General features: G+C 38.0%; 2 pseudogenes across 2 annotated transcripts in view; one reads left to right on the top strand and one right to left on the bottom strand.

The window, feature by feature from the left end:
- The window catches only part of LOC306648534 (vomeronasal type-1 receptor 4-like), a 76,970-nt pseudogene that overhangs the window by 45,889 nt on the left and 21,320 nt on the right, over positions 1–9,761 (top strand). The window lies entirely within an intron of this gene.
- Positions 7,103–8,047, bottom strand: LOC306647711 (vomeronasal type-1 receptor 4-like; annotated as a pseudogene). The gene has a single exon. The product of its transcript is annotated as a vomeronasal type-1 receptor 4-like (transcript).

The following is a 9,761-nucleotide window of genomic DNA, read 5'->3' as shown; positions in this document are numbered from 1 at the left end:
ATCCCAAGTAAATAAACGTGTGGGCCACTTCAAGGCCTTAAAAAAGGAAGAATAAATTATAAAACCAGTAGAATATGGTAGATAATTAAGATCAGAATCATAATTAATTGAATTGAGGATAAAAAACAATACACAAGATCATTACCACAAAGACATTGGCCCTCACAAAGATTAAATAATATGCACAAACCCTAAGCCAATCTAACCCAAGGAAAGATCAAAATAGAAAAAATTAAATATGAGGAGACATCACCCAGACAATTCTGAAATTCAGAGAATCATTAATTATTATTTTAAAAATGTATGCTCCAATAAAAGGGAAAATGTAGAAGACTTGAACAAATTTATAGATATGATCTGCCCAAATTAAACCAGGAATATACAAAATGTAAACAGATGCATACCAAGTAATGTAATTCAAAAAATAATTAAAAGACTTCCAACAAAAAAATTGCAGGACTAAATGGATTTCAGCTGACTTCTACCAGGCCTTTAGAGAAGAGCTAAAGCCAGATTTCTCCAATTATTCCATAAAGCTGAAAGAAAGGGAACACTCCCAAATATCCTGTAACTCAGTAGAAGCCTGATAACAAAATTAGATAAAGACACATCAAGGAATGAAAACCACAGACCAAAATCCACAATAAACATACATGCAAAGATCCATCATAAAATATCAACAAACCAGATTCAAAATCACGTCAAGAACATAATACACCATAATCACATGTGTTTCGTTCCAGAGATGCAAGGTAGTTTCAACTTATGTAAATAAGTAAGGATAATTCACCACTTAGAATTAATAAGAATTATATGATCATCTCAATAAATGCAGAAAAGGACTTTGTAAAATACAGCACCCATTAATCTTAGATACAAAGAAGAAACTAGAGATTGAAGGAACTCAACATTATAAATATATATGATTAACCCAAAGCTGCATCATAGAGAATGGAGAAAAAGAAAACATTTCCTCTAAAATTAGTAACAACAATGTCCACTTCCACAACTACTATTCAATATAGATCTCAAAACTCTAGCCAGAGCAATCAGGAAAGAAAATTAAATTAAATTGATACAACTAAAGAAAAGAAACATGCAAAAGCTCTGTTTACTGGCAACATGATTCTGTACCTAGAACACACCCTGATATGCTTGCAATGTGAGGCATGCCCCAAAAACTCACATGTGAGAAAAAACAAGAAGGTTCATAGGCCAAATGATTGGGTTAAATCAGTGATTTAATCCCATGTTATGGATTAACTGAGTGGTAACAAAGGTGGTAGGGTGTGGCTGGAAGAGGTGGGAATTGAGACATGACTTTGGTATATATTTGAATCTGGCAAGTGAAGTCCCTCTCTGCTTCCTTATCATGATGTGAGCTGCTTCTTTCTGCCACATACTCCACCATGATATTCAGCCTTGTCTTGAGCACCAAGGAATGGAGTTCACCTATTGTGGACTAAGCCCTCTAAAACCCTGATCCCCTAAATAATCTCTTTCTCTTTTAACATTTTTCTGATCAGATGTTTTAGTCACAGAAGCAAAAATGCAGACTAAAACCCCTTCACAAAAAATGTTCACCAGAAGATTTCTAGAATTTATAAATGTTTCAGCAATGTTGGAGGATACAAGATCAACACTCATAAATCAATACCTTTCCTGGATGCCAACAGTGATTCTCCTGAAGAAAAACATCAGGAAAAGCATTCCATTCACAATAACCTCAAAAAATAAAAGATGGTAATTAATCTAACCACGGAGGTGAAAGATCTCTACAAAGAAAATTACAGAACACTGAAAAAGAAATTGAACAAGACTTTACAAGGCAGAAAGTCCATGTTCTTAGGTAGTCTAAATTAATACAGTCAAAATGGTCATACTACCAAAAACAATATACAGAATCAGTGTAATCACCATCAAAATACCAATGTGACTCTTTACAGAATTAGAAAATGATAATAATTCAATTGGAAGAAGAAGATTCCTAGAACAGCCAAAGCAATACTGAATAAGAAGAGTACTACAGGAGGCAGTCATATTAACAAATGGTGCTGGGAAACATGGATAGCCACATGTAGCAGTATGAAACTAGATCCCTGTCTCTAACCTGCAAAAAGTTCAAAGACTTAGGAATTAGATCAGACAACTTTCACCTGGTAGAAGAAAACAGTCAACATTTTATCTTGTTGGAGCTGGCACCAATTTCCTTAACAAGACCTCTAATGTTCAAGAAATAAAACCAAGAATCAATAAGTGGAATGGCATCACATTAAAAAGCTTCTGCACAGCAAAGGAAATGATTAAGAATGTGAATAGAGCTTAGGAAACACAATAAAATGTTTTCCAAGGGCTTCTCTGACAGGGGATTAATAACCAGACTATGCAAAGAACTCAAAAACCTTAACAACAGCAAACCACAAACAACCCAATCAATATAAGGGCAAAAGAACCAGAGACATTTATCAAAAAAAGAAACATATATGATCAATAAATACATGAAAAAACGTTCCACATCTTTACCAGAGAAGTTCAAATCAAAAATATGCTTATATTTCATCTGACTTGAGCCAGAATGGCAATTATCAAGAATATGAATCTTAATAAATGCTCTTGGGGACGTGAGGTAACAGGCACACTTGAACACTGCTGGGGGCATTGCAGACTAGTGGAAATACTCTGGGAAGTAGTATGCAGAGTCCTCAAAAAAAGCTAGGAATGAAACTGTCAAGTGAAACATTTCTACCACTCCTTGTTATTTACACAAAAGAAACAAAATTGGCACATGATAGCAATACAGTCACTTCAATGTGACAGCATCACATTTATAATAGGAAAAGCATGGAAATATACAAGAAACAACCCACCAACAGATGACTGGATCAAGAATTGTATATGTGTGTGTGTGTGTGTGTGTGTGTGTGTGTGTGTGTGTGTGTACACACAATGGAGTTTTACCAAGCCTTCAGTAATAATGAAATTCTGGCACTTGCTGGTAAAGCCTGGGAACAGAGAACATCTCATTATGCTAAGTAAAATTAGTCAGTCTCAGGAAATCAAGGGTCAAATGTTTTCTCTCACATGTGGAAGTTAGTGCAAAATAAAGGGAAAAAGAAAGGGAGGATCAGATATCATAGAGATGTAGGGAAGATTGGTAGAGTAGGAGGAGATCCAAAGGGAGAGTGGAGGGGTGGGAAAGGGGAGGAAATGCAGAATCTTACAAATCAAATGATGTGTACACATAAATACACCACAGGGAATTTCACCTTTATGTATGAGCAGAAAGTACCCATTAGAAATACATAGAAGAGTGAAATGAACTTTCAGAGAGTAGAGGAAGGAGCTTGGAGGAAGGAGGAGAGAGGGGAAAGAGGAGGACATAAACTGAAATAGAATTCCTTGGATGTATGATTTTGTCAGGATAAACACAACTACTCTGAAAAAGTGCAATGCTCTGCTAAAAATCAGAGTTGCTAACAAAAGCCCATTAGATATTTTAGAGCAGGGTAGTGCTAGGGAAAGTTTGAGGCAGGAGGAGATAAGAGGCCTGGGCAAGGTGGGCACAGGACAGAGAAGACTCCAGAAGGACAGTGAGCAGGGGTCTCCAAGGAAGCCAAGAGAAAGTGCCAGAAATCACAGGGTGGTGCAGCCCTCTTTCTTAATTTGTTTTCTTTCTTCATTGTTGAGGTTTGAGCCCAGGGACTCACACAGAATAAGTAGGGCTCTATCACTGAGCTACATCTCAGACCTGGGAAAATAAAGCCTAAACATAACAAAGGAAAACATTAAATATGAGAACATATTCAAGTGATATAGTTAATATTAAGAGATTATTTCTTGTTGTTAACTGTATACACAAGCTTTAGAAAACTGGAAGTATTTTCTGAAACAGAAGAGAGGTAAACCTGTGTATACCTGCAAGTTGGAGACACAATAATTCCCACACTTACACTCAACAGAAAGTCCTGGCTGTGTCTCCAAAGCATGATGTAGAACTTTTGTGCCAACAATCTCAATGATGGCACAAACTGAAATCCCTCATGGGCAACAAGGGAGGGATGATTCATTGCTGGTCACACATACAATGGAATTGTATCACTAACAGTGTGAAAATGCAGATAAGTTCACTAGCAAATGACACTTTAAAAGCCAACTATTTAAAAAAGTCATGCTGAGTGGTTCCATTTATGCAAAAGAGAAGAAAGTGACCTGTGAGTGAGCTGCCACTCAGTGGTGACCCAGGGACAGTGACTGGAACAGAAGGAGTGGGCACCAGAGAGGAGGACGTTTCTATCTTTGACATTGGAGCTGCCTGCAGAGCTGTGTTCAGTTCAGTTAGTGAAATCTCACTGTGCAGAGCCTTTAAGGCCTGTGCATAAAATTATTTGAGCAATTAAAACTAGATAAAAAGAAAGTAAAAATTATAATATGAGTCTTTTATTGCCAAGGAAGAGGCTAAACATTCTCAATATCTTTATTATGTGACTATACAAATATTTGCTATCATTTCTTGGTTGATCTGAGGCATACTAAATATACATCATGAAGGAAAATGGTAAATGCAATCAGCTGAAAACTCTTGCATTTCCCTTAGAAAGACACATCCTGCCCTTACTTTCTGTATTGCCTTGGAGAGTGAAACAAGGAACTAAATAACTAGCAGTTGTGCCAAAATGAGCTTAATGGGGTTTGTTTTGCAGAGCTTGAATAGAAAGAAAACCAGGTAAGGTAAAGAAAGGAACCAGTAGTTTAAAATCCACAGAAATTAGCATAGAAGTCTTCATCAACCACCAGATGGGATTATACAAGCAGGAAATGAGATGTGAAAGGACTTGTTGCAGAGCTCATGAAGCCCACACTCTCTACATCAGGGCATTCCCAATGACCTCCAGGCATTTTATTTCTTTAACAAAAAGACATTAAGGATGTCTGCAGATATACTGGGAAAGTGTACCAGCAGGATGTCAATCTTTTCAGGAAACAGGCTGAAGGATATGACCTCTTGGATGGAGCTCTCTGATCTCTACAGCATCTGGGAATGGGGTAGATCACCTACAACACATGATCCAGATGACCTGGTAGATAGGGTGTAAATGGATATCACTGGACCAGAGGTTGAAATGCCAAAAGAACCTGAGGGCCACATGGGGATGGTGTTGTTCACAGTGTGGCATGAAGATGGAGGCCCAGCCATCAGGCAGTGGAGAGAAGCTGGAATGATAGTGGAGGGCTGGTCTTCTGGGAAGCTCTCAGGTCATAAGCTCTGGAAACACATGCTAAAGGCAAGCATATGTGAACTTACAATCCGAAAATTGTGTGGGTGAGATTCATATGTACCTACAAAAAAAATATATATATATATATATTCATTTGTATATACATATATATATATATGTATATAAACACATGCAAGTATCATCAAAAATGTTGCAGGACCTACATGCCAGTGCTGATCATGATGCTCCAAACTGAAATGTACTCACATGTTGTGTGGTCCTGTTTCTGCTGCATATCCAAATGCCTATGCAGATACTTTTTTGAAAGAGAAATTTATTGATTCTACAAAATGTACAATCAGAAAAATGAGAAATTACACTCCACTTATGTATGATCTATCAACATGTATGAATGCATTCCACTACCATGTACAACTAATTAGAACAAATAAAAAATTTAATCAATTAAATTTTTAAAAAGAAATTTTTCGAGTTCAGTTCTTGAGTTTCAAGAACACAGTGTCCATATCTGCTCAACTCTGGAGAGGGCCAGTCTCTGCTGAGCTCTGATGAAGGCCTCATAGCAGATGGAATCACAATGGTGGGAGCACATGCAGAAAAGTCCACAAGGCAGGACAGGGAGTGAGGGTCAGCAGAAACACCTGCACTTGCTATAGGACAACCCATTCTCATGGGAGCTGATATATTCCAGATCATCATTAATCACCTTCAGGGTGACCCCCCATGACCAAACACCTTGTTTTGCATCCACTTCTCAAAGACCCCATGACCCAATACCTCACACCAGGGCATTTGCCACACATGAAACTTGTGGGTGGAAACATTAATCACATCCAAACTAGAGCACATGTACATCAAGAGAGAAATGCGAGAATTATTTGAAATTCCTTCAGTTAAATTCTGACATCAACATGGGAAAATACAAATTTGGAGTATATGGAATTCTCCAAATCAAATATAAAACAGGTCTTTACAACTATTGCATTTATGTAAAGTGCAAAAGAGGTAAATGTGATCTAGGCTGTTAGAGGTAATATACTAGTCACTCTTGGGGACACTTACAGGAAAGACGAACCGTACAGACGAGGATATTGTTTTACCACATAGAAGCTGCATGCACAAGTGTGTGCAGTTCATGAAATTTCATTGAGACATGCATGCCAACTAATACATATAAACATTTTAAAGATACATATCAGTAATTCAATAATAAGTCATAAAATCTGTATTAGTACCCAGTGTCTTATGTGATCGAGGTGGACTGTAAACAAAGTTTAGATTGTAATCGGCTTATGAAAAAATGAAATATTTCATTAAAAAATATAGCAGAAATCAATAAAGGAAATCCATTACAAGCTGTTTAATAAAGAGGAAATCAGTAGGTTGTTGCTTCCCATCATGTCCAAGATTACATGAAATGTAAGTCCAATTTTATTTTGAAAAGAAAAAGGTTTGATAGTGTTCATTTTGATATTTCCTTCAAGAGACACAGCTGAGACATAACCATAAACATAGATAAATAAAAAACACATCCTCCGTGTTTTCATAATTTAATCAACCAGTATAGCAGGAAAAAAGAGAGAGCAGATTTTTATGCTGAAGAATTTGTCCAAGGTTGCAATTAGAGTATTAAATCTAAAATTTGTATTTGTTACATCTAGTTTTCCGGAAACATTGTTGGATGGATCATAACCTAATCTAAGTGGTATGCATGTGCACATACTTACATGCACATACACACACACATGCAAATATTTTAATAAGCAAGCATATGTGTGTGTGTAGATTATCATCCTACTGAAATATGACTGTATCACTGTTCTTTCAATTTTGAATGAAGAAACATGTTAGAATTGTGCAAGAGCTTACAGTTTACATGTCCCCCCTGATATTAGGGATTTTGTATTTCTTATCCAAGTAACACAGAGCCTGGATGCATTGGAGTCCCTGCTCATGAGCAGAAAGGGGCTGACAGCTGGGAAACATCCAGCTACTATTGCAGCCATGTTCACCAGGAAACAGTTGGGATTATAAATAAGAGTCAAACAAATGTGAAAAATACAGGAAAGTGTGTAAAAAGACACAAAGGTGCTCAGCAGGAGAAGGATGGTTTTGGTGGCTCTGGACTCAGGGGAGGACCTGGACAAGTGAGTCTTGTGAACATGCTGCATTCTCTGCTTCTGCCTGTGCAGGATGAGCACCAGGGAGCTGCTGGCCCAGAGCATGAGGCCCACACACACAGCATCAAGGAATGATACCACTGAGGCAAGGAGTGACCGTAAGGGTCTGTCAGGATGAACACCAGAACAGTATCCATAATCTATCAGGCTTGTGATGTTAACTTTGCTGATTTTTCCAGTCATAAATGCAATAATCCTGATATTTATGAGCAGATAGACAATCCAGGTCAGGTATATGGAGGAGCATATATACTTGGGAGCTTTTAATTTAAGCTCTGAAAAGCTTGAATCCTCAGGACTGAATTTGATGACCTGGTAGATGCTCAGGAGGCAGGTGCTGCCAAAGGATACACACCTGCCAACCTTGTGAAGATAGAAAAGCAGCTTGCATCCAATATCACTGAGGAAACCATTCACTCCAAAAGCTGCCACTGTCTGGGGAACTCCCCTACACAGGAGGGTTAGCAAGTTGGCCACAATCAAGTGCTTAAGAATCAAGTCTGTGTGTCTTACCCTTCACCCAGTGAAGTCAAGGATCAGGTAATGGAGGAGAAGAGAGGAATTTCCCAGAGCTCCAACCACAGTCTGTGACAGGAAGATGATTCCTACAGCCACATCACTGACTGTCATCCTGTCAGTTTCCTGCTGTCCCAGCCACAGTGTCCTGCAGGGGAGAAGAAAGCCTGGCTGCACTTGTCCTGTCACCAAAACCCAACATGGCCCCCTCTCCTGAGTGCTCACTATAAAAAATTATTTAAGGTTTTATTTTCACTAATAGGTTTTACTATGGTTTATATGAAAAGTTAAAGCATGAAGTATGTCCAAACCGCTGCAGTGAAGGCAGCACGTGGTGATTCATCCTCATGATATGAGGCTGCAATGATTTTGCATGATGATCAGGAGAACATGAGCACACAGAGGTTAAGTGTCTGTCCAAATTCATACCTAAGCATATGCTGAGAGGTGTCTTGAAATTGGCTTAGTGTTTACAGAGAGGGTGTGTGACCCACCAAGGACCCTAATGCTAGTGAGCGGGTTCTTTTATCAATCTAGCTCATATTTACTTCTGCTTTTCTATATTCCCAATATTGTCTAGTGGTAAAATACATAATGGTATTTTTTAACAATTTTTCATAAAATGATTCCATTTACTTGTAAATATTCTAGATTCAATGTCCATCATGAAGGAACATTTAGATATTTTAATAACTGCAGATACACTTAGGGAATACAGCACTGCTGGCACCTCTCCCATGTTGAGTTACATGCAATGGCACAGGATGGGCTCCACATAATGAAAGCTACTCCATGACTCACTCACAGGCTTGTGTGTTAGGAACACAATCCCATAACACCTATCTCAGAAATTTTGTCACATTCTCAACCATGTCCTAATACTTGGGATATAATGGACCAACACATTTTTAAAGAGTGTAGTGTAGAAAATAAAGTCACTTTTTCAGAATATACAAATATGAGTTAACTAATACCTAAGTAAAACTGTTTCAAGGAAGCAAGATTTGTGAACAATTGGAGTCATTCATACAAATTGGCATGTGTCTGGCATTTAAGTTGAAATACTAGAATTTCTGTGGTCATCTGAATGCATATAATATTTTTAAATTATTGTTTAGTAAAATTTAGGTCCACATATTCTTGAACAGATGGTGAGGAGATCTCCTCTGCCTCCTGCTTTCATACCCCTCCACTCTCAGATTGAGACCACATGATGCATTCACTTGAATCAGAATATATTTGACATGAAAAAAGATACACTTCTGACAGGTGGTGTTAAAAACCTGTAAAAATCATGTCCACATTTCCATACATGTTCATTTCCATATTAGCAAGATATATCCTCATTATACTGAATTATGTGTCTTTCAGGAGGGGTACAATTGCATTCTCCATTGACTGAACTATGCTCACAGTCACAGAAACTTTCTACTCAAGTGCAATCAGCTCACTTTCTACATAGGACTACGGATTCCACATAGTTCCTCATACTCCATAAAACAGACAGGGAGAGACTAGACTTCTGGCACTAGAAATCCTGAAGATGTAGTATAGAATTCCTGTAATGAAACTGAGCAACTGAATGATTTTAAAACATCCTCTTTGGGGCCAGGCTACATGGCACACACTTGTAATATCAGTGCCTCATGAGGCTGAGATAAGAGGATTGTGAGTGAGTTCAAAGCCAGCCACAGCAATGGTGAGGCACTAAGGAGCTCAGTGAGACCATTTCTCTAAATAAAATACAAAATAGGGCTGGTGATGAGACTTAGAAGTCCAGTGCCCCTGAAGTCAATCCCTGGTACAGAAAAAGAAAAAGAAAAAAACA

This window comes from Sciurus vulgaris, assembly GCF_902686455.1.
Source record: "Sciurus vulgaris genome assembly, chromosome: 17".
NCBI lineage: Eukaryota > Metazoa > Chordata > Mammalia > Rodentia > Sciuridae > Sciurus > Sciurus vulgaris.
This window is presented reverse-complemented; position numbering and strand designations above follow the sequence as displayed.